General features: G+C 38.5%; 1 protein-coding gene across 3 annotated transcripts in view; it reads left to right on the top strand.

Moving 5' to 3' along the window:
- Positions 1–5,881: 5,881 nt before the first annotated feature.
- Positions 5,882–26,142, top strand: part of Nipbl (NIPBL cohesin loading factor) — a 162,544-nt gene continuing 142,283 nt past the window's right edge. For all 3 annotated transcript variants that reach the window (XM_027401313.2, XM_027401314.2, XM_027401315.2), the window contains exon 1: positions 5,882–6,240. The gene's annotated coding sequence lies outside the window, so the exon portion shown is untranslated. The remainder of the gene's footprint in view (positions 6,241–26,142) is intronic.

Genomic DNA, 26,142 nt, shown 5'->3' with positions numbered 1-26,142 from the left:
GTGTCTCAAAATTCACAATCTTATAGGAAACGTGGGAAAATAAAAATATGAACTTTGTTTTGTTTTAAAGAAAACATCCTCCTTTTGCTTATAGTTATAACTTACAGTAAGGAATATACTTTAAATGTACATACATATAAACAAGATAGATATTTATTTTAAAACATGTGAGCCAGGCGGTTGTGGCACACTTTTAATCCCAACACAAAGGAGGCAGAGGCAGGAGGATCTCTGTAAGTTAGAGGCCAGCCTAGTCTACAGAGAGAGTTCCAAGCAGCCAGGGCTACACGGAGAAACCCTGTCTTGAAAAACTAACCCCCCCCAAAACAAATAAAAACCCCCCAAAAAAACAACAACAAAAAAACATATACCTTTACCATCTTCGACATAATATTAGTTTTCCTATCTTCACTATTTTAATAAAGATGCTGTGGTACCCTTTTAAGTTAATTTTATGATTTCACAGTGGTGCATGGCCAGTGCTGTTTTAAACACTGGTCAACAGCAGATGCTTTGATTACAAGCTAACCCACCTCAAAGAGCAGTGAAAATTACTTTTAAAAGCTTCCCTCTTATCTACTGGAGATGTTTCAGATTTTAAACACATGTTGCATTCTTCCTTCACAGATAAAATCACCTTTAAACTAGTGATTGTCTAGATTAGATTAGTACTAAAGTACAACTAAGCTAAACTCTGGTTCATATCCAGTATTTGTGTGGATCCACATAGATTATGCTTTCTGAAGGTTTATGACCTTAAGTAACTTTATATTGAAATATTTCAGAAGTACACTTAGAAGATATAACTGGCTACTCTAGAATAGAAACAAAGCATACAAACACACACACACACACACACACACACTACTGGTTAGGACACATGATTATAAATGAATAACACAGACAATAAGAGCTATAGATTTAGTGAAAATTCTTAATTTATAAGTTAGTAGGATCAGTGAAAAGGTAAAGTTTATTCTTAAAAACTACAAGTAAAAATGAATAAAGACAGTCACAGGAGAGAACTCACTTCTATCATTTTAGCAAAAAATGGATAAAGTACATCAAATGGGTTCCATAAATAGTACCACAATTTAATTAAGGCACTTACTTCAAAAACCTGAAATAAGGTGGGCTTAGGCATATGCCTTTAATCCCAGCACTCCAGAGGCAGAGGCAGAGGCAGAGGCAGAGGCAGGTGGATCTCTGTGAGTATGAGGCCATCCAAATCCACATAGTGAGCTCCTGGCCAGATCCACACAGTGAGACCTTGCCTAAAAAAGACAAAAACAAAAGACAAACACACAAAACAAATTTGAAATGAGGAGGCTAGAGAGATGGCTTAGCAGTTAAGAGTGCCTCCTGTTCTTTCAGAGGCTTGCTTCCCAGCACCCACGGCACGTACACCACAAGCATTTGACCTCCAACTTGAGGGGCTACAACTCCCTCTTCTGACTTCTGAGTGTATCCCCCCACCACACACATAAATAATCTTTTAAGGAACCCACAAAAGCTAATATAAGATCTGACAATTTTAAGTTCTACCCTCAAAACCAGCATCCTTAACTCTCCACCAAAATATAAGTCATCCTAAATATAAGGTAATTTTGAAGCTACTATAAAATAATCTACAAGACATACACACAGTTTTTTATCTGCTGTTCTCTCCCTCTTAAAATGTGTTTCTATTAGAGATAAATACATAAATAAGGTTTACTGTCAGGCATAAATAGTAACAAGATAATTTTCTACAAATCTTTTATCCTTATTACTTTAAGGCAAACTGCAACTATCTTGAAGATAAATATTCAGTAAAATATAAGTTCATAAAATTCATCAGCTTTATCAACTTTCTGACAATTACATCATAGTTAAAAAATCCATCTAAAATATTGTATATCTCTGTAGTTCACTGATCAAAAATACAGATGGGAATATACATGAACATTCATTCCCAGGAAAGAACTGAGTCAAGAAACTCATTCTTTAATACAAGGTGTAGAAGTCACCTGGCTTCAGAGAGAAGTTAAAAATGCAGAAGCAAAGCAGACTAGTAGAAGTGGGAAAGACAGGTGTTAAGCAAACAGATAAGAAAATAACATCACTATCACAGTAAATGAGTGTAGTGTATGAGTAACCTCAGTTTGGAGCCATTGTGTGGTGTGGTACACACCAGTCATCTCAGCATTGGTAGGCTGACACAGGAGGATGAAGGATCAAGGCCAGTTTGCACAACATAGTGAGAGCCTGACCCCAAAACAACAAAGATCTTAAATTTAGGCAAGCAAAATACTCAAGATTCCGTGAGGAAATACTCACAAGCACTGAAATTATTTAATTCTGCAATCGGAAAAGGCATCAAAGAAAGTGAGCCCTTGTCTGCTTTCATTTATTATTTTATATGAGGTGCCTAGAAAAGAGCTAATTAGCACCTAATAAATCTTAAATATGTTTTGAGGGAATAAATTAAAGTTATTAATTTTGAGTGCTGGGGAGATTGCTCAGTTGGTAAAATATAAACATGAGGACCTGATTTCAGTCCCCAGCAAGCTGGACATGGTGGGGCACATGTGTAATCCCAGCACTGGGGAAGCTAACACTGGTGGATCCTTGGGACTTTCAAACTAGCTAGTTTATCCTAATCACAGATCCCCCAAATCCCAGGAAAAATCTCTTAGAAAGTAAGGTTGGCAGCTTGTGGGGAATGACAACTGAATTGACCACTGGCTTCCACAAGTGTGTACCCTCACACATGAACATGCACACAGCAATTTATTTTTTTTTTAAGTTTGGATTAAATGCTGCAACCATGCCAAGACTTTGTACCAAACAGCCTATCAACTGTCTTTACTGAGGCATGCAAAATTACTAGCTCACCAGTAACATTCAAGAAAGTATATATACAGGAAGATAATTGTGTTTCTGTAAGGAAAATGGATTTTGAAACTGGGTGAAAAACATTCTAAGCCATTTGTAAGTTACTTAAATCTGTTCTCAAAATTAATACCAAGCAGGCTGTTGATTGTACTAAATAATATCTAATTATTTATATTAATAGATGTAAAATAGCTATTAAAACTGTATTCTTGTCCAAAAAGTCAGTAAATGAAATATAAAAATTTTAAATATAACTTAAGCCTTTACTATACAGCTTCCAGTTTACTGTTATACTTAATTTATAAGACCTACTTTTCCTGCTACTAGGAAATAAAATTTCCTACCTGTATAGTTTTAAAAAATCATTTTCTTTTCGGTGGTGATGGGAATGGTTTCAAGACAGGGTTTCTCTGTATAACAGCCCTGGCTGTGCTGGAACTCACTCTGTAGACCAGATTGGCCTCAAACTCACGGAGATCTGCCTGCCTCTGCCTCCCAAGAGTTGGGATTTAAAGGCATGGGCCACTACCACCTGGCTCAAAAATCACTTTCAATTCATTGGTATATCAAGTGCTGTACAATAGGGTAAGTAAATGTAAATAAACATCAACTTCAATGATGAACAAAATACCAACATGAAGCTGGGTGTGGTGGTGCTCGCCTTTAATCCCAGCACTAGGGAGGCAGAGGCATGCAGATCTCTGTGAGTACAAGACCAGCCTGGTCTACAAGAGCTAGTTCCAGGGAAGCCTCGAAAGCCACACAGAAACCCTGTCAGGAAAAACAAACAAACAAACAAACAAACAACAAAACCAACATGAACCTGCCCTTATCTTTCACACATTCCTTACTTCAGAAAACTTAAAAATTTCTCTAGCTTTTGCCTTGCTTGACAGCATAAGTAAGAATAAGCAAAGTAGCCTTGGAAACACACACCTTTTGAATCACAGTGCCACACATTATGTGACCAATGAATACTTGCTGAATAAACTTTTCTAATAGTGCTGTATTTGAACTGAGCCAACCAAATTCTTAGACTTCGGTTCAATCAAAATAGGCATGCATTTTGCAAGAAGGAGGAGAGACAGGATTAAGAATGAAGTTTTGTGACTCATGAAAGCAAAATGAATTAGCCCACTAAGGATAAAGTCAACAAATGCACTGGCCTCTGCCATTCCATGTAGAGAAACCCAAAAGCAATCATCACCTTTATGAGCTTTCGAGTGGTCAGAAGAGACCTTTTCCTGACCTCTAATAAACTTACCTTGGTTCCATCTATACATATTTTTAGTTTTTACCATCTTTCATAAAAGTTCTTGTAGGTATATATAAACTCATATTAAAGGGAAATGAGGGAAGAGCGTGTCAGAGGTATCCACAGTGCGAGATGCGTACATAACACCAGCGAAGGAAGGAAAGCTAAACTTCATCGCTTGAAGCTGCCGGGCTACTGAGCAAAGAGTAAGAAAGGCAATACTCAAAAGTCCGGTCGACAGAATGAGAACGAAGCCGCTAACCTGGGGGTAAATAGAAGCTATGGCGGCACCCAGGGGGCATTTGAACAAAACCCTGAAGACGGGGCCAACTTCTAAGGATAGTCTGAGGTGAGGCGGCAGAAGCATGGAGAAACAGTTCTATTTGCAAGGATGTCAAATCGGGTTCCTTTCTTTCCCATTCCTTGAAGGACTCTTTAGGCCCTGATTTACTCCAGCGTCTGGAGAGCAGGAAAGATAAAATCTTAACATCTTGCCCCCAGTGATTTCTGAAAAGAAAATAGCCTGTAGGTGATCTGTCCCATAGACTTCTAGCACTTCTGTACACACACAAAAATATAAACGTCTGACGCTGACAACGTGATTCATTTAAAATCATGTTACCTTCGCTTACCTACTAGCACCTTTTACCTGATGAACAGCCCCCTTTTAAATTTATACAAAAAAAATAGAGAAAACTGTGTAGCGATGGAATTCCCTCGTTTTACAGTAAGACACTACAGACAGGCCCGGTAATGTATGTATATTCACATTTTGTACTCCAGCCTTGTCCAGCACAAAGAGGAAAACGCCGTTGGAAGTGCGCCGGTCCCCGGGCTCCGGTGCCCCGCGTCCGGATGGCCTCAGCTCCACCCACACCTAGACCGCCGCGCCGGAGCGACCCGCTCCTCGCTCGCACAGCGTCGCCTACAGGCCTTAGTCCGACTATCAGGGATGAATCAAAACCACCGCCAGGAAAAAAAAAAAAAAAAAAAAAAAAGGGGCAAGTCCAGCAGCGTCCGCGTATTTCCAGAAATTAATGCACCACGATCACGATTCCAACTCAGCCAGGCTGGGAGCCTTCATCTCAGAGGATTGTGTCCTTCGCAGAAATAACACAGACGGATGATACAGAGTCGTGCCGCTCGAAGGACGGCAGGCGTGCGATCCATCCATCAGGGCGGCAGGGACACCGTTTAAAAGGTGCACGGTCGGCATCCACCCACAGGCTGGCAGCCCGAGCTCGGCTTCCCCGGGGCTGACGGCCACCGCCGAGTCAGGGCGCGCAGGGTGGCCTCCGCTCGTCGCCGTCTGCGGCCTATGAGGCCCGGAGCGCCCGGCTGCACGGCCACCACACCGGCCCAGCTCCCGGCTCCTGCCGCCTCCAGGAAAAAAATCAAGCCGGGGAGAGCCGGCCGCCGGAGCAGCGGCGTAGACGCCGCCACGCAGCAGCGACACCACAGGCACAGCATCCGCCGCCGTCCAGGGCAGGACAAGGACGCGGAGAAGAGGTGCCACCGTCGCCGCAGAGCCCCCGGGCCCGCGGAAGCCGCGACGCTGAGGCCGAGCTGCGAGCCCGAGTGGCGGCGACGGCGGCGGCGGCGGTGGCGGAAGTGGAGTGGGGAAGAGGGGGTGGTTGTTAGTGTTTGGCGCCGGCGGAGGGAGTCATTCCTGCAGCTGCACTTCCGGTCGGCATTTTGTTCTGAGAGGGAGAGACGGAACGAGAGAGAGAGACACACACACAGGGCTCCTTCCCCCCGCCCGCCTCCCCCCCTCCCTCCGTCGGTACCGACTCACCCGACACCACCAAGCCGCAGGGAGGGACGCCCCCGCCGACAGGAGGATTGGTTCCCGGGCCCGCGGCGATGCCCCCCCGGTAGCTCGGGCCCCCGGTCGGGTGTTTGTGAGTGTTTCTATGTGGGAGAAGGAGGAGGAGGAAGAAGAAGAAGCAGCGATTTGTCTTCTCGGCTGGTCTCCCCCCGGCTCTACATGTTCCCTGCACTGAGGAGACGGAAGAGGAGCCGTAGCCACCCCCCCTCCCGGCCCGGATTATAGTCTCTCGCCACAGCGGCCTCGGCCTCCGCTTGGATTCAGACGCCGATTCGCCCAGGTAAATTCCTGCTCTTTATTTCGGCGGCGGCGGCGGCGGCGACGGCGGCGGCGCCGGCGCCAGGTCCTCAGCGTTTCTCCTCCTCTCTCCCCTCCCCGCCGTTTCCTCAGCGGCCCCAGGTCTCTTCCACGGGCGAGTCGAGAGTTCGCTCCTCTCCGGCGGCAGGCACCCTGGGTGGCGGCGGGTTTGTCCCCTCTCCCGGCCGGCTCCGGTGACGGGGAGCGGGCTCCTGCCGGGCGGCCGGGGAGGCGTAGGCCCGGCGGAGAGTGCAGGCCGCGGGCCAGCGGAATCTACTTGAGCTCGGGGATTAGGAGAGCTCCGGGCTGAGCGGAGCGACGGCTGGTCGGTGACAGGCCTCGCCCGGGAGTGGAGCCGTAGCTAGTGAGGAGGCGGAAACAATACAACTATCGGCAAATGTGCCCCGGTCGTCCCCATATTTACAACTTTCCCGGTCCGGGAGCGGGGAACGTCCCAGTGAAACAAACAACCCCCCTTCTTCCCCCTGTGACCCCATGAAGGGAGGAAGTAGTTTCAGTTAGTGAAACAAATGTAAATACTCAGACACGGCTCCAGTGGTAATTCTCTGCAAAACTTGTTTGGAGGTTGGAAAGTTAATAAAGACTCGTTTTCTTTGTAAAAGGATTAAACCGTCCACATGTATATTTAATATAGAAAACCATAGCGTAGTAGACACCGCACATCCTCGCCCGAGAGCTTTTATGTTGTTTGACAGTGTGTGTTGCACATGGACTTTATATTCAAAGATAAGCGTAAAGTACTTGACAGGCTTACTCTGCCACTTTATATTTGTATGTGTTATGTAAGGATAATTTTAAATGACTGTACATAAAACCCCCCAGGTACTTCCTAGCCTAAGCGTGTGCAAAGCATACAAAGAATTTGAAATGTTCTGAGCTTAGGCCGAGATGAGGATGAAACCTATTTTCTTTAAAGGATAGAAGTTAAGTTACACTTAAAATTTTGGGGAGGTTTAAAAAAAAAAACACGTAGAAGGTGCCATCCTTTCTTGTCAGGGCAGATCTTCTTGAGGTCCCAGGATTGTCATTGGCTGTTTGTACCATGATGTTTGACTGTGTAATGAGCGAGGTGTCATTTTAATAGGTCAAATGTATCTGTAAATGCTGGAGAAAAATACCAGTTCTGTATCTTAACAAGTTGTAGTTCACGAGTAAGTTAAATGTTGGGAGCTTGTTTGTGGCAGCTTCGGTAATGGAAGTTGGTGTAAGATAGAAATAGCTTTTTTTAAAGGCACTCCTCAGACTTAAAAACTGCACAGAAAAAGAAATGTCCCGTTTGATAATTCGTTTCATACTCGGTGAAGGAAAACTCATTTGTTAAAAGGAAGCAACACTGTTCAGTGAAGTTCCTTGTTTTAATAGTCATGGTTAAATATTGGTTCAAGCATTTTGTGTCTTCAAGTTTTTGTCACTGTAGAATAAGTAACTTTTCTGCGGGTTATTTTTGAGTTTTAACATTCTGCTTTAAAAAATTGCCCCACATTCCCTGCAAACGTATGGATAAATGTTAAAAAGAGTGAAGTTAATATAGCTGTCACGTACTAGGCATGTTTTTAATGCTATAAATCCGTGTAGTAGTCAGGAGCGTGTCCGTGATTTGTATTGGTCGGGGAGCAGTTTGAATTTTAAAAAGCCTGAAGCTCCTGCTGAGCCCCAATCCCGGCCTCCCTCCCTCCCACTAATCTCCCATTCCTGTCTTTGTGCTGCCTGCTCCTGTTAGACTCTGCTGCGGGGCCTCAGGCCTACGGGGGTGAAGGGGGGGTGATGGTGGTAGGGGGTATGCCAGGAGGGAATGCTGAAGTGAGGAAGACTTCCCGTCTTGAGTGTTTGGGGGCGGGGGCGTGTAAAGGCTTGGGCAAAGGCGTCATTAAATTTCTTTTGAAAGGCTCTGTGGTTATCTTTTCAACTGTTATTTGATTAAAAAGGAACTGTATGTCAAAAGATGAACCTATTTCCATGAAAGATAATGGGAAAAAGAGTTCTTGCTTAGTTTTCATAAACAGAAGCAACTTTATTTAGTTTTATAAGTTACAAGGAACCTTATGCAGAAGTTTGAATCAGTCTAGTAGATAATCAGTGTATATGATTGACATATTTTTTAAGTCGTTGGAATTATATTACAGTTAGTCCATTCCTCTCTTTTTATTATCCCAGTCTACATCTTTTGTACTTTGTGAGTGATATTCATTTAGTGATGCTTTCATAAGACCTTGAGAACATTTCTTTAAAGTAATTTGAAAATACTTTTGTTTGGCTCAGATACACATTGTTTTTAAAGGAGAAAATTCAATTCTTGAACCTTGTATTTTGGGTAATTTAGCTGGCGATAACAGTTTATGTTTCATGAAGGATTTTGGGTAGTCTGCTGGAGGTCACCTGCGTAGGTTGAGATATTATTCACCAGTGACACTCCTCGTGCTCCCCTTCCTCTCTTTAATTCAGTGTAAAGATACAATCACCAAACATTCCAGTCACTTTATATTCTAGTTACAGTATTTGGAGAAAGATTCTTAGTATACCAATATATGCCTAGTATGCCTAGCCTCAACTCTATGGCTTACTGTTTTTCTTGAGTATGCAGTTACCAATAACTTGTATTACGTGGAAAGAAAAATGACCTTAATGTCAGTAATGGAAATCTAGTAAACCAAAGTTAAAATTAAATACATAATTACTCTCAGCATTTTAAGAAGTGGGTTTGGAGTGTTTTCTAAAGTCATTCACCCCATTTGTTTACTGAAGATATTTGAATGTACTTTTGGACCAGTGCTAGAAATTATTTTACTGCTGCCTACATGTAAGAAGGAAAAGAGTGGTGTATTTGAAGAAAGATTGAGGCTTTTCAGTAGGGATAAAAAGTGAAGATTTTTATTATGGTAGTAAACAATTTTGGTTCTGCATAGTGATTGTCATTAAGATTTTAAAATATGAGCAGAGCTATACCAGTTGATGTGTGAAAGCTTCTTTATTTGAACCAGACTACTGAACTCAAAAATGTGCTTTGAAAGCTTTTTAAATTAATTTCTTACTTAATTTTTATACTAATCTATCACCAGTCTGTCATAGAAATATCTGACATGTCTGTATTTGATTTTGACATAGCATATTACATTTTTACTCTCTCAGAATAAGACATAACAAAATTAAGTAAAAACTAACTTTGAGTTTTATATAGTGTTATTTAACTATTGCTTATTAAGAAAAGCATAATTTGAAAGTATTTCTAAAATTTTAAACTGATATTTCATTTTTATATTGTGTTATTGGGAGAGCTGGGGGTACATTTCTTTGAGAAAAATGTAGTTTAATTCTGTATCAAGGCACTGACTAGGTCCTTTTAAAGAAGCCTAATTAATTGTTAAGCTTGAAGATGGTTATTTTAATATTCTAAACATACTGGTTTGTTTTGATGGTAATTTATGCTTTTAAAAACTTTAGAGATCATTTTAAAATGTACTATTTCCAATAATTGTCTTGTAATAATATTTTGTATTCTTAAGAGTTTTCAGTCTGACCTGAATCATTTATAGATATTCTTATGTTTTTATCAGATAAATGACTGGTGTGATTATAATAGAAAACTTCACTTGGAGACCAAGTGTGAGACAGACAGACAGACAGACAGACAGACAGACAGACAGACAGACATTGAGTTAAAGGGATTTCCTGATAATACTTTTTCTTTTTATTAGATTATGTTTCTCTAAGAAATGTCTGCACTCTGGTCTTCAAGCCACATATTTCTTAGTGTCAATACTATACCATTTTTAACTTTTTTGAATTATATGAGTTCAAGATTATTTCTCCCCCTCCCCATTTTTTTTTTTTAAATTTTAAAAGAGATGGTATCTCCCCCCACCCCAGTTTTATTTTCTTGGTGTGAACATACTAGTTTGACATACATTGGTGTGTATGTTTAAACTACTGATTTTATTTTCTTGTATACTTATTACTGATTTCAAATTACTATATTTGTAGAAAATGATATGTAACATTTCCTGAGTTGTTTCCTTTTTTATTTTAAAAAATGACTATAGTGGAGTTTAGTGTTTCTACTTGATTTTAGCACCTAAAAACCTGGTTTAGTCCCATTTAAGGCCATCATTCTCATTTTAGGCATGATTGTATGATTAGAATATTTTGCCTAAGTAAGTTAATTAATAAAAGTGATTTTAGATATTTGTAGTGTAGGTAATTTTGTTTTGGTAGAAATCTGGAGTTAATTTTAATGAATTGAGTTTTATGAGACTGCATTATTCTTTTTAAGAGATATTTAGAAAAGTTATTTAATAACAAGAGTATTGCCAAGAATATTCCTGTAAGATTTTGATTTGCCTATTATTTGCCAAGAATTGTGTTAAGTATGTCTCCCATAATACTATTTAATTCTAGAAAGTAGGTAAAGGAGAAACAGTTATTCACAATTTACAAATAAAGAAACTGAGGTTAGAAAGATGTAGGGAATTGGACATAGTTATATATAGTTCACGAATAATTAGCCTGACATTCATTTGTTTTCCAAAGTTCAAGGTTCTATATCTTTAGTTTTATAAAAATCATGTATTCCTTTGGTTTCTCAATTGACTCAACATTCATAAGCTCTGTAGTTGAAGAAATTATGTGTATCAGGCTAGAAAGATAGAATAGAATTTATGTCCTATACACATGCTATTCTTTGAAATGAAGTTTTAACTAGCTTTTAAGTTTGTTAAGTGGTCTGTGCATTTTTTACTTTTCTTAAGTTTTTTTTTATATTGGGTTGAAATTGTCATAGTATCTATTTTCAGAAAGCAAAAAAATAGCTTTAGAGTTATTTCATTTTTAAAAATGTAAATGACCAACTAACTGTAGTATGGAAGAAAAATCTATAAATTAATAGGACTTTTTTTAATACCAGAGTTTATGTAGTTGTCAAAATTCCCACTGGATTGTGTACTTGTTCCAGAGCTATTGCCATTACATAACTTTGTGGGAATTTTGTTTTGTTTTGCTTTGTTTTAGGCTGGGTCGCATTAGGAAGCTGGGAACTCTCAGAGATCCACCTGCTGCTACCTATGAGTGCTGGGATTAAGGTGCTCATCACCATAGTCGGAGGGAAATCCTATTTTGAATATTCATCAAAGCATTTGAAATACCAAATCCCCCTCCTTTATTTTATTTTATTTTTTCATTTTTAATTTTTCTTGTCAAGACAGTGTTTTCACTATGTAGCCTGCCTGGAATTCCCTGTGTAGACCAAGCTGATCTTCCTGCCTCTGGCTCCCCAGTGCTAAAATAAAAGCATACACTACCACACCCAGCATTGAAATAGGTCATTTAAAATTAAATTCATTATTACGAATTTTTATTTTCAGGAGGTGGATTTGAGTTAAATACAAGAAGAAAACTAAAATTTATCTTTTTCAGTCAGGTGTTGTACCTTTTGCTTTGTGATACTCTTTGTTCTGGGTTTTGGGGTGTGTGGGGGGGTTGTTTGTGCGTGTGTAGACAGGAGGCAGGGTCTCACTGTGTATGCTTAGATGGATCAGAATGTACTGTGTAGTCCAAGCTTCTTGCCTCTTCCCCCAAGTGCTGAAATCATAGGTTTGCTTTACCACACCTGGTAGTATGTAGCAATATTGAATGGCTTTCATGTGCCAGAAACTCTTCTGGAGTCTTTACACTAATTGTGTCAATTCCCTGAGGTTGACATATTATAAAACTAACTTATAGAATGATTAAGTGCTAGCTCAAGGTCACACAATGAAGTGTGGAAAGTAGCAAAAGCATTCCAGAGTTCTTTATCTACTATACTGTGTATCATGTTTTTAAAACTGTTCAGTTACTCAGTGAAGCTACAGTATTCTTGTTTAAGAAACTTGTTCTGGTGGTAAATCTAGCAAATGTTAAGGGAATTCCAAGCTAAATATGTTTAATTCTAAAACCCCTCTATTCTTTGCATTCTTCCATCTTGCTTCTTCAAAGTTTACAATTTTTTTGTGTGTATGGATGTTTAGCCTGCATGTGTGTCTGTGCATCGTGTACACTACTAGTTCCTTTAGAAGAAGGTATTGGATTCTCCAAAATTGAAGTTGTATGGTAGGCTGTGGTAGGCTGTGGTAGGCTGTTACATGGGTGCTGGGATTTGAACTTGGGTTCTGTGGAAGAGCAGGTAGCTACTGCTATAATTTTTGATGAAAAGAGTAGACTTGGTTATAAAGTAGACTGCTTTTTGCTTTTTGTTTTTCTTGTATAACTTATAAAGAGAGCCTCAAAGTAATTTGTGTGTGTAGTGTTTGTGATCTGATCCAGGGCCCCAGCATACTCGGCATGTGCTCTTATCACTCAGCTATATCCCTAGCCTCCTCAAAAGAGATGAGTTATGTTTTGATAAGCTATAGCTTACTTGTTACTAAGTTATAGTCTTATAAAATATTTTGTTGCTATACATTATGCATACCTGTATATATCTATGCCTATTTAAATAGGATATTGATTTTAAATATGAATTATATATTTAAGATATATGTGTGGAATAGCTCTAGAAAATGTCAGCTAATTTGTTTTAATGACTTTATTGCAGGTTTTAATTATTTTATGAAAATAATAAGCATCAAAAATTTCCATGAATGCTCTAAACTTCTAAAATAAGTCTTGTAGGTAAATTGGCTTTGTTATCTAACTTGTGTCAAACATCATTTAACATGGATACATTAAACTCTAAAGTTACCTTTTGTTTATGTTTGCCTTCTGTCAGAAACAAAACATACAGAAAGTAATTTATCAAAACAATTTAATGTATTTTTACCTCTTCTGAGAAATATCAAAACTGTGAGAAAATTTGAAATACTGGATTCCTTTTAGATATTTAGGCTATTTTGTCTTCTCCATTACAAAGAATTATACTGTCTTAAACAGGTGAAATGCATACTTGTTTATATGTGACCATTACTTTTAAAAAATCATATCGTTTCAGATATTTAAAATCTAACAATTTCTAAATTAGTACTAGAAGTCAGGACATGGTTTACGTTAAAAATCTAAAGTTTTATGGCATTTATTATTTTCAAGACAAAAAAATGCCATTGAAATTAATCATAGCACAGAACTATATCGCTGAGTTATCCAACACTGCTACTCTGAAACCCTTTAAGAAAGCAGGGCTTCTTAAACCTTCTCTGCTCATGAACTTTTCCTTCCCCACCCCCCAGCAATTAGGTAACCCTGGGATATATAGGTATGTAAATAAAATATTTACTGATAATAAATTGTAAACATTGGACTGGAGAGATGGTTTAGCAGTTAAGAGTGCTGGCTGCTCTTCCAAAGGCCTCGAATTGGATTCCCAGCACCAATATGGCAGCTAACAACCATCTGTAAGTCTATTCCCAGGTGGTCCAATACCCTCTTTTGGCTTATGTGGGCACTGCAAGCATGTGATGCACAGGCATAAATGCAGGCAAATGCCAACACACAGAAAATAAATTTTTAAAATAAATTATAAACAAAATTTATTTTAAAACAATTCATTGGCATATATACTCTTTTCCCATCTGTTAAAGACTAAAGTAAATTTGCATGCTTAAGTGATATATATAATTCTTGTTTTTTACAGAAGGGATTAAATCTTGCTTGAATATTTAATATTACAGGATACAATGTCTTCAAGCTTGTATTTTTTTGTTTTGTTTTTATTTTAAAGACAAGGTCTCACTATGTATTTCTGGCTGACCTGGAATTCATTATGTAGACCAGGTTAGCCTAAAACTCCAAGAGCTCTGCTAGCCTTTGTTTGCCTCTGCCTCCTGAGTGCTGGTATTAAAGCAGTATGTCACCACACACAGCCCTCTTCAGCTTTTTAAAGAGTTGATCAATATTTTGTTAACCATATGTGCCAAGAGCACCACTTCACATAAATATGTAGTACAGAATGTTAGAAGTATGTTTAGGAATGTTGTTCGAAATTTGTTCCTAGTTCCAAGACAAAAATCATATAATGGCTAGGTACAAAACTCAAGGTAGCAACTCAAATAGTAATTTTTAAAATCTAACATTCTAACTAAGTTAGACTGCATTCCAAAGATAAACTAATTTAGTTCATGCACACTGAGGAATGTGGCATGAAAGTATTAGAAGTTTTCATTTTCCATGGTCAAATCATTGTGTTTCTATACCACAGAAAACTTTAATGTGTACTCAAAACACATCAGCTTACAGAATATAGTATTCTGGAACTATGTGTGGCAGGATGGCATGCACAGTTCAAAAAGTGTGTGCTGTGTTCAGAATCAAGGCCACAGTGAAGTCAGGGCAGCTACACAGGTGACCATTGCAGGAAATACCTCCAGTGTCATTCATACGTGGTTTTGAACGCATTTTTGGTTGCTGTGTGGACAGAAACCTTTTATTGTTGCTAAATATTGCTGCTAAATTTTTGACAGCACCCGTATTCAGTTCCCTGACTCCTTATGGAATCACAAGGAGCCACAGTTAAAGAAGCTACTTAAAACGTTTTTTACTTGCCTTTTATCTGATAGTGTTATGGTTTGCCAATTTCAGCTAAAGAAATTTATTGTTGAGGTAATAGGACATATATATATATAGAGAGAGAGTTCAGTTTTTCCTTGGTAATGGTCGAATTGAAATTTTATATGGGTTAAATTAGGTGTAACTCATTATAAGTAGTAGTTCTGTTCTTAAAAAAAAAATGATACAAAGGATATTTTTTCCAGGGCTCTATTTAATGCCTTAGAAGACAACTTGAGATTGAAAGTTGAAATGCAATAAATCTGAAAGCTGCTGTTCTTTCTTTCTTCCTAAAAGAAATAGGAATACAGTATCCCACAACCTCTGTTCAGGTTATCCTGAAAGCCATATCTGACCTTTTAATCTCTGCCTGATTTAAATTTTGCATAGCACATGGAATATAGGTACAAAAAAGTTCAAAATATTAGTGGTAGAAAATCAATGATATTATCAATGGAAATGTTTGTCTAGCGTTCCCACTTGTCTACACGTTTTGCTTTTAAAAATGTTATATCAATGGGTGTTTTTTTTTTTTTTTTTTGTGTGTGTGTGTGTGTGTGTGTGTGTGTGTGTGAAAAGTAAAGCATTTTGTGAACATTCCCTTGATCATTTATTCCATTTCACAGCATTTGTACAGCTTATTACATACCTGTAGAGAAAATAATTTGTTTCTGTGTCCATTCACCAACTGTCCTTCCTGCTTTAGGCATTTATTTGGTGAAGTTTTGTTGAATCTTTTTTGTTGAAATTAAGCTGCATCTTTCAATCTACTCCCCTCCCCCTTTCTTTTTTTCTTTTTCATTTCCTATTTCCTTTCTCTTTCCCTTTCCTTTAAGCATGTTTAGTTCTTAAAGATCTCTTTCTAAATCTACCAGTAGCAATGGCAAATTTTATTTCAGTCAGTTTCAAAGTACTGTTTTCTTGACCTCAGGTATGTACTTGAACCTTCTTGCTCTAGGATAAGAGCTTTTCATTTACATGCATCCCTAGTACTACATGTATGATATAACTTGCATAATAAAAATGAATCAAATAAAAATTACAGAATTCCTTTTTCAGTTTTCAGTACCATATTTCCCTTTGTTTCTAGTCCTTTGGACTACATAGTTGGGAGTAATTTAGTAGGGTTTATTATAAGAAAGTAGTTATCTCATTACTTTGTTTTAATCTTAACATAGTTTTAAGGTTTTCTTTGCAAACTCAACTATTATATGTAATGCATATTAGGCTGTGATTAGAAATGCATTACTGCATATAAAATGCTGCTCAACTAAAATGGTGATTTGATAGCTGCATTAAAAAATTAAGTTAGATTTATTGAGATAATTTATGCCATACAAGTCATTGTTAGATCTAGTCCAGTTAGGTGAATTTTGATGAACATTAAATCTTGTCACATCCTACCACCACGGGCAGAGTATTTCCATTACTCTTAATAGTATCCTTGTGTCCCTTTATGAATTGTTTCCTAACTATCCCAGCCCATAGCAGTACATCTGATTTTGTTCTTACAGCTTTGACCTTTTCTAGAATATCCTATAAATGGAATCATACAGTATATAAAACATTGCATGTCTTGTTTCTTTCGATTAGCAGAAGGCTTTGGGATTCATTCATGTTGCTTATATGTATCAATAGCTTATTGATGTGTGAATCTTGAAGTTATGTTTAATGTACTCTTTGATTATCTTATGAAAGTATTATCAAAAACTAATACTTTAAATAGTGTGCATATTTTTCTCAGAGCTTAGTGACTTTATTACTGAATGTTGTACTTTTACAGTTTTAAACCATTACCTCCTGAAATCTAGTGTAAGTGGCATTATTATTAAATGCCATTTATATTAGTACATGCTATTAGATTAAATACTTTGTCATTATAGGGAAAGTAATATCATGTACTTAAAACTTGTAGCATGTAGACTTAGAACAAGAAATAAGGGATAGTGTGGTAATTAAAAATTGAATTTCCTATTTTGTTTTTGAAAGACTTATTTATATATTTATTTTGTAAATGTTTGCTTGCATGTGTGTGCACATGTACATGTGCATTCATGGTGCAAATAGAGTACCAAAGAGAACATTGAATATCCTGTAACTGAAGTTACAGAAAGTTGTGAGCTGCCATGTGGGTGTGGGAATCAAACCCAGGTCCTCTACAAGAGCAGCGAGTGCTCTTAACTCCTGAGCCATCTCTTCAGCCGATTGCTTTGTTTGAGGCAGAGTTGTTAGTTAACTGTGTTGTTTTGGCTTAGAACTCAGTATGTAGCCCATGCTAACCTCAAACTTAAGCAATCCTCCTGCCTCATCTTCCAAGTGCTCGGATTACAGCAACTACCCACCACACTGATAGCTTTCATTTTGTTTACATTTAATGTTTATAAAGCCTGTGTTACAGTGAAGAACATCTATAGTCTTCCTTTAAAGATTAAAGTTGGAGAAATGGTGTTTTTCACTGAAAAAATGGAGGCAGATATTGATACAAGTTGGTCTCTGCTTATTTTATTTGACCTCCCCATCCCAATTCTGGTCTTGAAATAGCTCCTCTTTGGGGTTTAGGTATCCTCTTGTTATTTTTCCTGTGTCTTTCCCCTCTGAAAGGAAAAAAAGATTGATTTTTATTTAGGTGTATGTGTGTGAAAATATACATGTATATGCAGTTTGCACAGAGGCCAGAAGAGGAGCTGGAGTTACAGACATTTGTGAGCCATCAGACATGGATGCTGGGAACCAAACTTGGGTCCTGTATAGAAACACAAATGCTCTTAACTAACTGCTGAGCTGTTTCTAGCTTCTGCCCTCCCAATTTTAGACTCTGTGTGTGTGGTGGTGGTGGGGGGGAGACAGACAGACACACTGACTGACTGGCTGGCAGGATGGCTGGCTGGCTGGCTGATTGACTGACCATGTAGTTCAGACTGATCTTGAACTCAGATCCTCTTGTTCAGGCTTCCTGGTTGATGTAGTTGCAGGTTTATGTCTCTGTTGCACATACTTTTGGAATCTTTGCCTAGAGTTCTTGAGACTGAGAAGATGGTTCTGTCAGTAAAGTGGTTGTGTTTCAAACATGAGGACCTTGGCAAAACACATCTGTCTATAATTTCAGCACTGGGAAGGCTGGAGCTCACCGGCTATCCAGCTTACTAAACTCAGTGAGTTCAAGGTTAGTGAGAGACCCCATCCCAAAAGCGACTGAAGAAGATACCCTCTTCAAACTCCAACTTCCATGTACATGTGTACGCACATGTACATACACATACATGAGCAGGTAAACAGATACACACACACACACACACACACACACACACACACACACACACACACACACACACACACAGTTCTTCCTTTGCCTACTCCTGTAAATTTTTTTATTCCCAAGGTAGTCCTTCAACCTTGGTTCACATGATTTATTACATACTGCCTATATACTGATGACTCACAAATTTATTTCTTGATTCTGTCCATTCTGACTGGGGTGAGATGTAAGCTCAAAGCAAGTTTTAGCTTCTATTTCTCTGATGGCTAATGATATAGAACACTTTAAAGTGTTTATTAACAATTCATATTCCTTTCGTGAATTCTCTTTTCAGGTGTATAGCCATTTTTTCTTGGTTTGTGCCAATATGCATTTTTCCTTATTATTTTTTATTAGTTTATTTTTTACATTCTAATCCCAGTTTCCCCTCCCTCCTCTCCTCCCATTGCAACCACTCCTCCCAGCCTCTCCTCAGAGAGGGTAAGGCCTCCCCTAAGAAGTCTATTAAGGCTGTCCCATCATCTCGTTGAGGCAGGACCAAGGCACCTCTCCACCCCCACACCACTGTGTCTAGGCTGGGCACTGTGTCTCTCTCTATATAGAATGGGCTCCACTAAGTCAGTTTGTGCATTAGTGTTAGGTCTTGGACCCACTGCCAGTAGACTCATATATTGTCCTGGTCACACCATTGTCACCTATATATTAGGAGAGTCTAGTTCAGTCTTATGTAGGTTCCCTGTTTGTCAGACCTGAGTCAGTGATCTCTCACTAGCTTGGGTCAGCTGATTCTGTGTGTGCCAATATGCATTTTTAAAAGACAAATTGATAGGCTCCAGCCTAAATAATCTACATAATCCATCTGTGCATATTAAGCATTGGAAGGTATTGGCAGTGAAAGAGGAAGTATTTCTTATAGTCTTAAGTCTTATGTAATTACTCTTGGTTTCTAGTGTTTATCAGTGTCCTTTGTACTGCCCTGTCTTCAAGACCTTGTAGGGGTCTTGAAACTGGAATTTCAAGTGGCTCAATTATAATAACTTATGGCTGCTCTAGATTCAGTGCCTGTATCTCTAAATATATTAACTAATTGTGTTGTCACCTATAGTAATTACATGCTTTAAATGAATCTGATATCTTTAATCTAAAGATATTTTCATGTTTTTAATAAAATATTTGTAGTAGTTCCATAACTCTCCATTCCCTGAGTTTTCTTACAAGCCAGAACTTCAGGTAGTGTTCTGGTATGTCAGATGAGGCTCAATTATAGTTTGCTGCTAAACTCTTTCAAGAATATTAACATTGAAGACTTCCTTATGTGTTTGGTTTTTCATTTTAGGAGAAATTTGAGAATTCCTTATACTGTTTTGAAAATTTGAAACTTTATAGATTAAAATTTTATTTTCCTAGTAGATTATTCAATAACAATAGTTGTATATAAGTACATGTAACTATATTATATCTGTGTGGTATAAACATACACATTATTTTAACAATGTATCATAAAGACTTTCTTAGTTTTTTATGTTTTATTCATAGTATTTTAGATGTTACCTATTGTTAGTAGATGAGCCATAACTTCTCATTCTACTATTGGATATTTTATTTGCTTATTTACTGTTTTCCCTTATATATGTTGAGGCAGAGAGCATCTTTATCTGTACAATTTGGGATGGGGGTCCCATATTCATTCCTTTATTTATTATAGAGTAGAATCCAGTAAACACAAAATTAAAAGGTTTTATGGCCTTTTGCATGTAATTCCAATAATAGTTTGCCCTGTCATAATCTGTTTTCCTTGATGTCTTGATTTTTGGAGAAAATTAATTTTGTTTTTCATGTAGAAAGCTCTGATTCCACTAAGATTACCCCCCCCCAATATTGTGGCTGTTTTCAATGTTTAAATTTTTTTGATGGCTAAAAATCATGGCTTTTCAAACTGTACATATCATTTGGAGATGTGCAGTAAAATTTGTGTAAGAGCTATTCTAGTTACTAGCCAAGCAACATGTAGGCCAGTTATTAACCCAAACTCATTTCTTCTATAAATTGTCTCAAGCTTTAGGAGTCTGAACTAGTAAAGCAAGACAAATTGAAAGAGCTAGATTCAAAAATAAAAGTGCCAATTTTTAAGAATATAGTTGATTTTTAAGGGTCAGTCAATCTTTTATTTGCCTAAAGTAGTAAACAAATTCAGAACTGTAATGTAGTGAACACAAAAATCAGTTTCTAGGTAAGACCTATTAGTCTTTTTTATTTTTAATTTTTAAATTATACCTTTATTTATTTAGTGAATACATATACATGTGTGTGCCCAAGCATGTGTGTGTGATCACCTTGGAGGAATTCATTCAGTCTGTGGATCCCGGGTCTTTAATTTAGGTGTCCAGGCTTACCAAACCATGTTACTTAGTCTTAATTTTTGAAATACAAAACATTTAGTGTGATATGTACATGACTTTAATCTAGTTTTCATTCTTCTGGTTATCAAACATTGGGTGTATTTTCTGTTTCAACTCAGAAACTGTAGACATTGGAAATAAATGGTGAAATAAAAGACTTCATCTTACCCACCAAGATCTTAGAGTCTAATAAAGCTTACAGATAGATGGGTAAGGATCATTTTGTAGGTGCTGTAGTGCTGTGATAAGGATGAACAGAGGAAGTACAGTAGGAGCATGGGGTGGGGGAGGGAGAGAGAGAACCTAGTTCATACTAACTAGTGTGGTAGGAAAGTACATTAGGAAAGCCTTTCTAGGAGAAATTATGTAATCCACAGGCTTTAGTCAAACTTGTGAGCCTGGAGCAGCTGTTGGATTTTGGAAACTGTGGATGTCACTGGCTTGAAAAAAGTGTTGACAAAAAGATTTAAAGCCTCAGAGAGGGCAGGACACAGATTGTGGAAAAGTGTGTCTACCTGGGGCTGGGGCTGGGGCTGGGCTGGGGCGGAGGGGGGTAGCTCAGTGGGTAAAATGCTTGCTGTGCTAGCATGAGGACCTGAGTTCACATTCTCAACACACACATTAAAGCTAGCAGCAATGGTGTGCACCTGTCACATCATCACGGACAAGGTAACAACAGGTGGATCCTGACCCTGGCAGCTCATTGATCAACTCAGTCAACAAGCTCCAGGATTCATGAAAAACCCTGCCTCAAAAAAATGAGGTGGCGTGTGGTGGAGGAACCTCAGACCTCCACATGTGTATGCATAGGTGAAGTGCACCCCACACACCACGTGTACACACACATTGCTATGAATAGTGTGTTTTGCATTAAAGGTAACAGTGATTGGGACATTATTAGGTCACAGTTACAGTTTTTTATTCTTTAAGTTTTGGTTGGTAGTGAGAAAAAAGGATGTCATGGAGGCTAATGAGAGTTGACAAAGTATTCAGTTAAGATACTGAGAATGTAGAGAAGGAAACTCATTAAATAGAGAACTGATACTTAGTTCATAAGGGGTATCTTAATCACTTTGCTCTTTCTGTGAAGAGACACCTTGACCATGGCAACTGTTATAAAAGAAAGCATTTAACTGGGGGCTTGCCTACAGTTTCAGAGGTTTAGTCTATTACCATCATGGTGGGGAGCATGGCAGCAGGCAGGTGCTGGAGCAGTAGCTGAGAGCTATATCCTGATCTGTAGGCAGAGAGAGACTGGGCCTGACATGGACTTTTTAAGTGCACCCGTATTCCTTACCCCTCCCCACTCCAGTGGCACACTTCCTCTAGCATGGGCCACACATCCTAATCCTTCTCAAGTAGAGGCACTCCCTGATGACCAAGCATTCAAATACTGGAGCCTATGGAGGCCATTCTCATTCTTACCACCACAAGATTATCTTTATCTTTTAATTATAATGAACATGCCAGTAGCTTTTCAAAATGTTAAATACAGGAATAATTATAAATAGTCAAACAGATTCATCAGAAATAATTGAGCAGTTGATTTTAACATGGCTCCTTTAATGTTTTTCAAATTCATTTTTATTTATGTGAATGTGCATGTGCCTGCTTGTCTAAATATGCACCATCCGGATACAGGTGCCTGCAGAGGCCAGAAGAGAGTGTCAGAGCCCCTGGAACTGTTGTGAGCCACCTGATACAGGTGCTGGGAACTGAATACAGGACCTCTGCAGAGCAGCAAGTGTTCTTAACAACTGAGCCCTCTCTCCAGCCCCACGTGGCACCTTATTTAATTTTAAAAAACTCACCTGAGAAGTACAAAAGGGTAAGGAATCATGTAAGAAGCTGGTGATAAAAGGAAGAGATGTGTTTATTTTTGAGAAATTGGAGAGGAAATTGCTTGGTATTCCTAGGCTATTGAATTGAGGGAGGAATCGGGTAGCAGGCACTATAAGTGCAGTTGGGGGAAAAGTTGTGAAAAAAAATAACATGAAAAGAAGCAGGTGTGAGTGCAGAATAAATTTTTAAAAACTGGAAGTGATTGATATGTTCCTAAAAGTATCTTATATTTTAAAAGAATATTCTAAATATCCAAGTGTATTTCACATAATAGATATACACTGATGAAGAATACCCTGACTGCATAGAAGCATGCTGTATACTAATTCCTGTTCTTTTGGTCAGTTGGCAGCAAACTTTCTGAATGTTACTTGAAAATATATTGCTGCGATACTTTCAAACAAATGTGCTAATTTGTGACACTTTAATGGATTATTAGAAAAGAAAGTATTTGTTGAGAATTGGTTAAATTCTCCAGGCATGATGTCATGTGCCTTTAATCCCAGTACTCTGGAGGTAGAGGAGGATCTCTGACCATCCTAGTCAATAAAGTGGGTTCTAGGCCAATGAGGCTGCACAGGAGGTTCTGTCCTAAAACAAAAGTAATTTAATCAACTTAAATTACTCTAATATTGTGTGAGTACTCTTTACAACACAGCTATAATGCCCTAGATGGAGTATCCCAAGTAATAACTACTTATATAAAGTTTGATTTTAACTCATGTTCTAATATAAATATGCCTCCCAAGGTGATATTATATTCTCACATAATGTATTTTCAGTAATCTCAAAAATGGACAGCTGTGTCCACTACACTCAATAATTCTTCTGGCTTACAATTTTCTTTTTTATTCCCCCCCTTTTTATTTAAATTAGAAACAATCTTGTTTTACGTTTCAATCCCTATTCCCTTTCCCTCCCCTCCTACCCTGCCCTCCACCGATCCCCTGTCCCATCCCCTTTCTGCTCCCCAGAGAGGGTGAGGTCTTCCATGGGGGATCTTCAAAGTCTGTCATATTTGGAGCAGGGCCTAAGCCCTCTCCCATGTGTCTAAGCTGAGAGAGTATACTTCCATGTGGCATGGGCTCCCAGAGTCCATTCGTACACTAGGGATAAATACTGACCCACTGCCAGAGGCCCTGCCCAGACCTCCTAACTGACACCCACATTCAGGGGGTCTGGATCAGTCCTCTGCTGGTTTCCAAGCTATCAGTTGGGTCCATAAGCTCCCCCTTGTTCAGGTCAGCTGTTTCTGTGGGTTTTCCCAGCCTGGTCTTGACCCCTTTGCTCATCACTCCTGCCTCTCTGCAGCTGGATGAGTTCGGCTCAGTGCTTAGCTGTGGGTGTCTGCTTCTGCTTCCATCAGCTACTGGATGAAGACTGGATGGCATATAAGGTAGTCAACAATCTCATTATAGGGGAAGGGCATTTAAGGTAGCTTCTTTACTATTGCTTAGATTTGTAGTTGGGGTCATCCTTGTAGATCTCTCACATTTCCAACTTAGAATTTTCAATTAAAACATTTACATCCTGTTTTCCCCCATCTATCCAAGTCCTTCTTTCTTCCTATCATGACTTTATGGGTTTATTTATCCATTACTATGGACAGTGACATATCACAGTCATCTACTCACCTCCTGCACCAAGATTAAAATACTTTCTCATTTTCCGTCTTTCCCATCTTGTGTGATCTTTTTATCTTCTAGTTAAATAAGTTAAATGTTGCTTCTCACTTTTGGTTGACAGTGGTATATGAATGTGTGTATACTAATGTTTGTTCACCTGTGCAAGCACATATGAAAACAACAGATTGACTTTGGATTTCTTCTATTTCTCTCCACCTTATTTTTTGAGGCAGGGTCTTAAGTCATTGTCTCTAATCAAACGTAGACACACACACATTTTGGCTATACTGGCTAGCCAGCCAAACCTCTGGGATCCACCCTTTTCTGCCTCTTTATTTCAGTTTTGGACTACAATGTACCAATTGTCACAACTGGTTTTTATGTGGGTTCTGGGGATTGAACTCAGGTCCTCATGCTTATACAGCATGTACATCCCCAGCCTGTCTCTCTTTTTAAAAAATATCATACACCAAGGTAAGATTAATTTTATGTCATTGTTATCTTAAATTGTCTTGCCTTCTCACTCAGTGACTAGTGTGTGAGGACAATGGGTCTTGGTAAAAGTGCTTTTATCTGAATCATGCTCCTAGCAAGTGTGTGTGCTTCAAGAACCCAAGTCTAAAACTCTGTAATTCTGTTTTTTCTTATATGTACATACCTGTGATAATGTTTAATTTTTGAATGAGGCATGATAAACCATTAATAGCTGAACAGAATATTTATAACCACCTGTAATAAAAGTTATGCAAATGTCATCTCTTTGAAAATATTATTCTATCTCACTCTTGTGATGATAAAGATATTTCTCTCTTTCTGTATATTTGTTTTTTAGTGGACTATGCTGGCCTCAAACTCATAGAGATCCTCTGCCTCCTGATTAATAACATGTGCCATCACACCTGCCTAAGAGCTCTTTCTTCCTTTCCTCCCATGCTTTTGTTTTTGTTTTTCAAGACAGGATTTCTTGGTGTAAGTGCCCTGGCTGTCCTGAAACTCTGGAACTTACTCTGTAGACCAGGCTGGCCTCAGAGAGATACCTGCCTCTGCCTCCTGAGTGTTGGAATTAAAATTGTGCACCACCACTGCCTGGCATAAGAACTGTTTGTTAAAAGAGCATTAACATAGTGTGTCTTCTGTGTGCCTGTATTGTTAGCATCATTAGTCTTGTGTTTTGGAGTCATGTTGAGTAAAATGTTAATCTGAACACAAACACTGAGTTAACTCAGTTGATCTGATAACCAAGACAGCTTCTAAGTAACTAATGTAGTCATTTAGAATGTAGTATATACAACATGGATACAATATACAACATGAAAACATGGGACAAAAGCATGGGTTAATTCCTGGTGGTACAGGGGCACAGTAGATGGCACACTTAGAAAAATAACACAGAATTTAAAAATATGGATTATTTGTACAATTGTTCATTTAATCATTTCAATTGACCACGTGTAACCAGAACTGAGGGAAGTGGAACCACAGATAAAGGAAGAAGAATGTATTCACAACTAGAGTAATGGGTACTCTATCATCATTACTCTAGTTCCAGTACATTTTCATCATTCTCTAAGAAGTTCCACACCCATTAGGAGTCATTATGATTTCCTCTTGTTCCAATCCTTGGCAACCCCTAACCTACCGACCCCCAATTTCTATTGCTTATAATTGGAAGTACACCAAGTGGCTTTTCAGTCTGGCTTCTTTCATTTTATCATCCATATTGCAGAATGTCAGGACTGTATTCCTTTTTATTTGCATGATGGTATATATGAGTCTGGGTGCTTGTGCCCATACACTCATGCATAGGCTAAGAAGAATATTGAGTGTCCTACTCTGTCACTCAGACATATTCTCTTGAGACAGGATCTCTCACTGAACTTGGAGATATGTTGGCTTGCTGCAGTCAGCAGTCCTCCTGGTTTTGCCCCCACTAGAACTTAGGTTATAGGCTACCATGTGGCTATTTATACTCAGATTTTCACATGAGCACTGTGGATTTGAACTCCAATTCATGCTTGCTTAGCAAGTACTCTTCCCACTGAGCCATCTCTCCTGCCTCAAGATTGCCTTCCTTTTTGTGACTGAATAGTATTCTATAGTATGAATATCCCTCATTTTACTTAGAGATTGTCACTTAGACAAAATGAACATTCGAGTTATTTTTGCTTTCTGGATAATATAAATAATGTTGATATAAAATTCTTGTGCACGTTTATGAATATATCTGTATATGTACA

The sequence above is a fragment of the Cricetulus griseus genome, chromosome 2 (assembly GCF_003668045.3).
Source record: "Cricetulus griseus strain 17A/GY chromosome 2, alternate assembly CriGri-PICRH-1.0, whole genome shotgun sequence".
Classification (NCBI taxonomy): Eukaryota; Metazoa; Chordata; class Mammalia; order Rodentia; family Cricetidae; genus Cricetulus; species Cricetulus griseus.
This window is presented reverse-complemented; position numbering and strand designations above follow the sequence as displayed.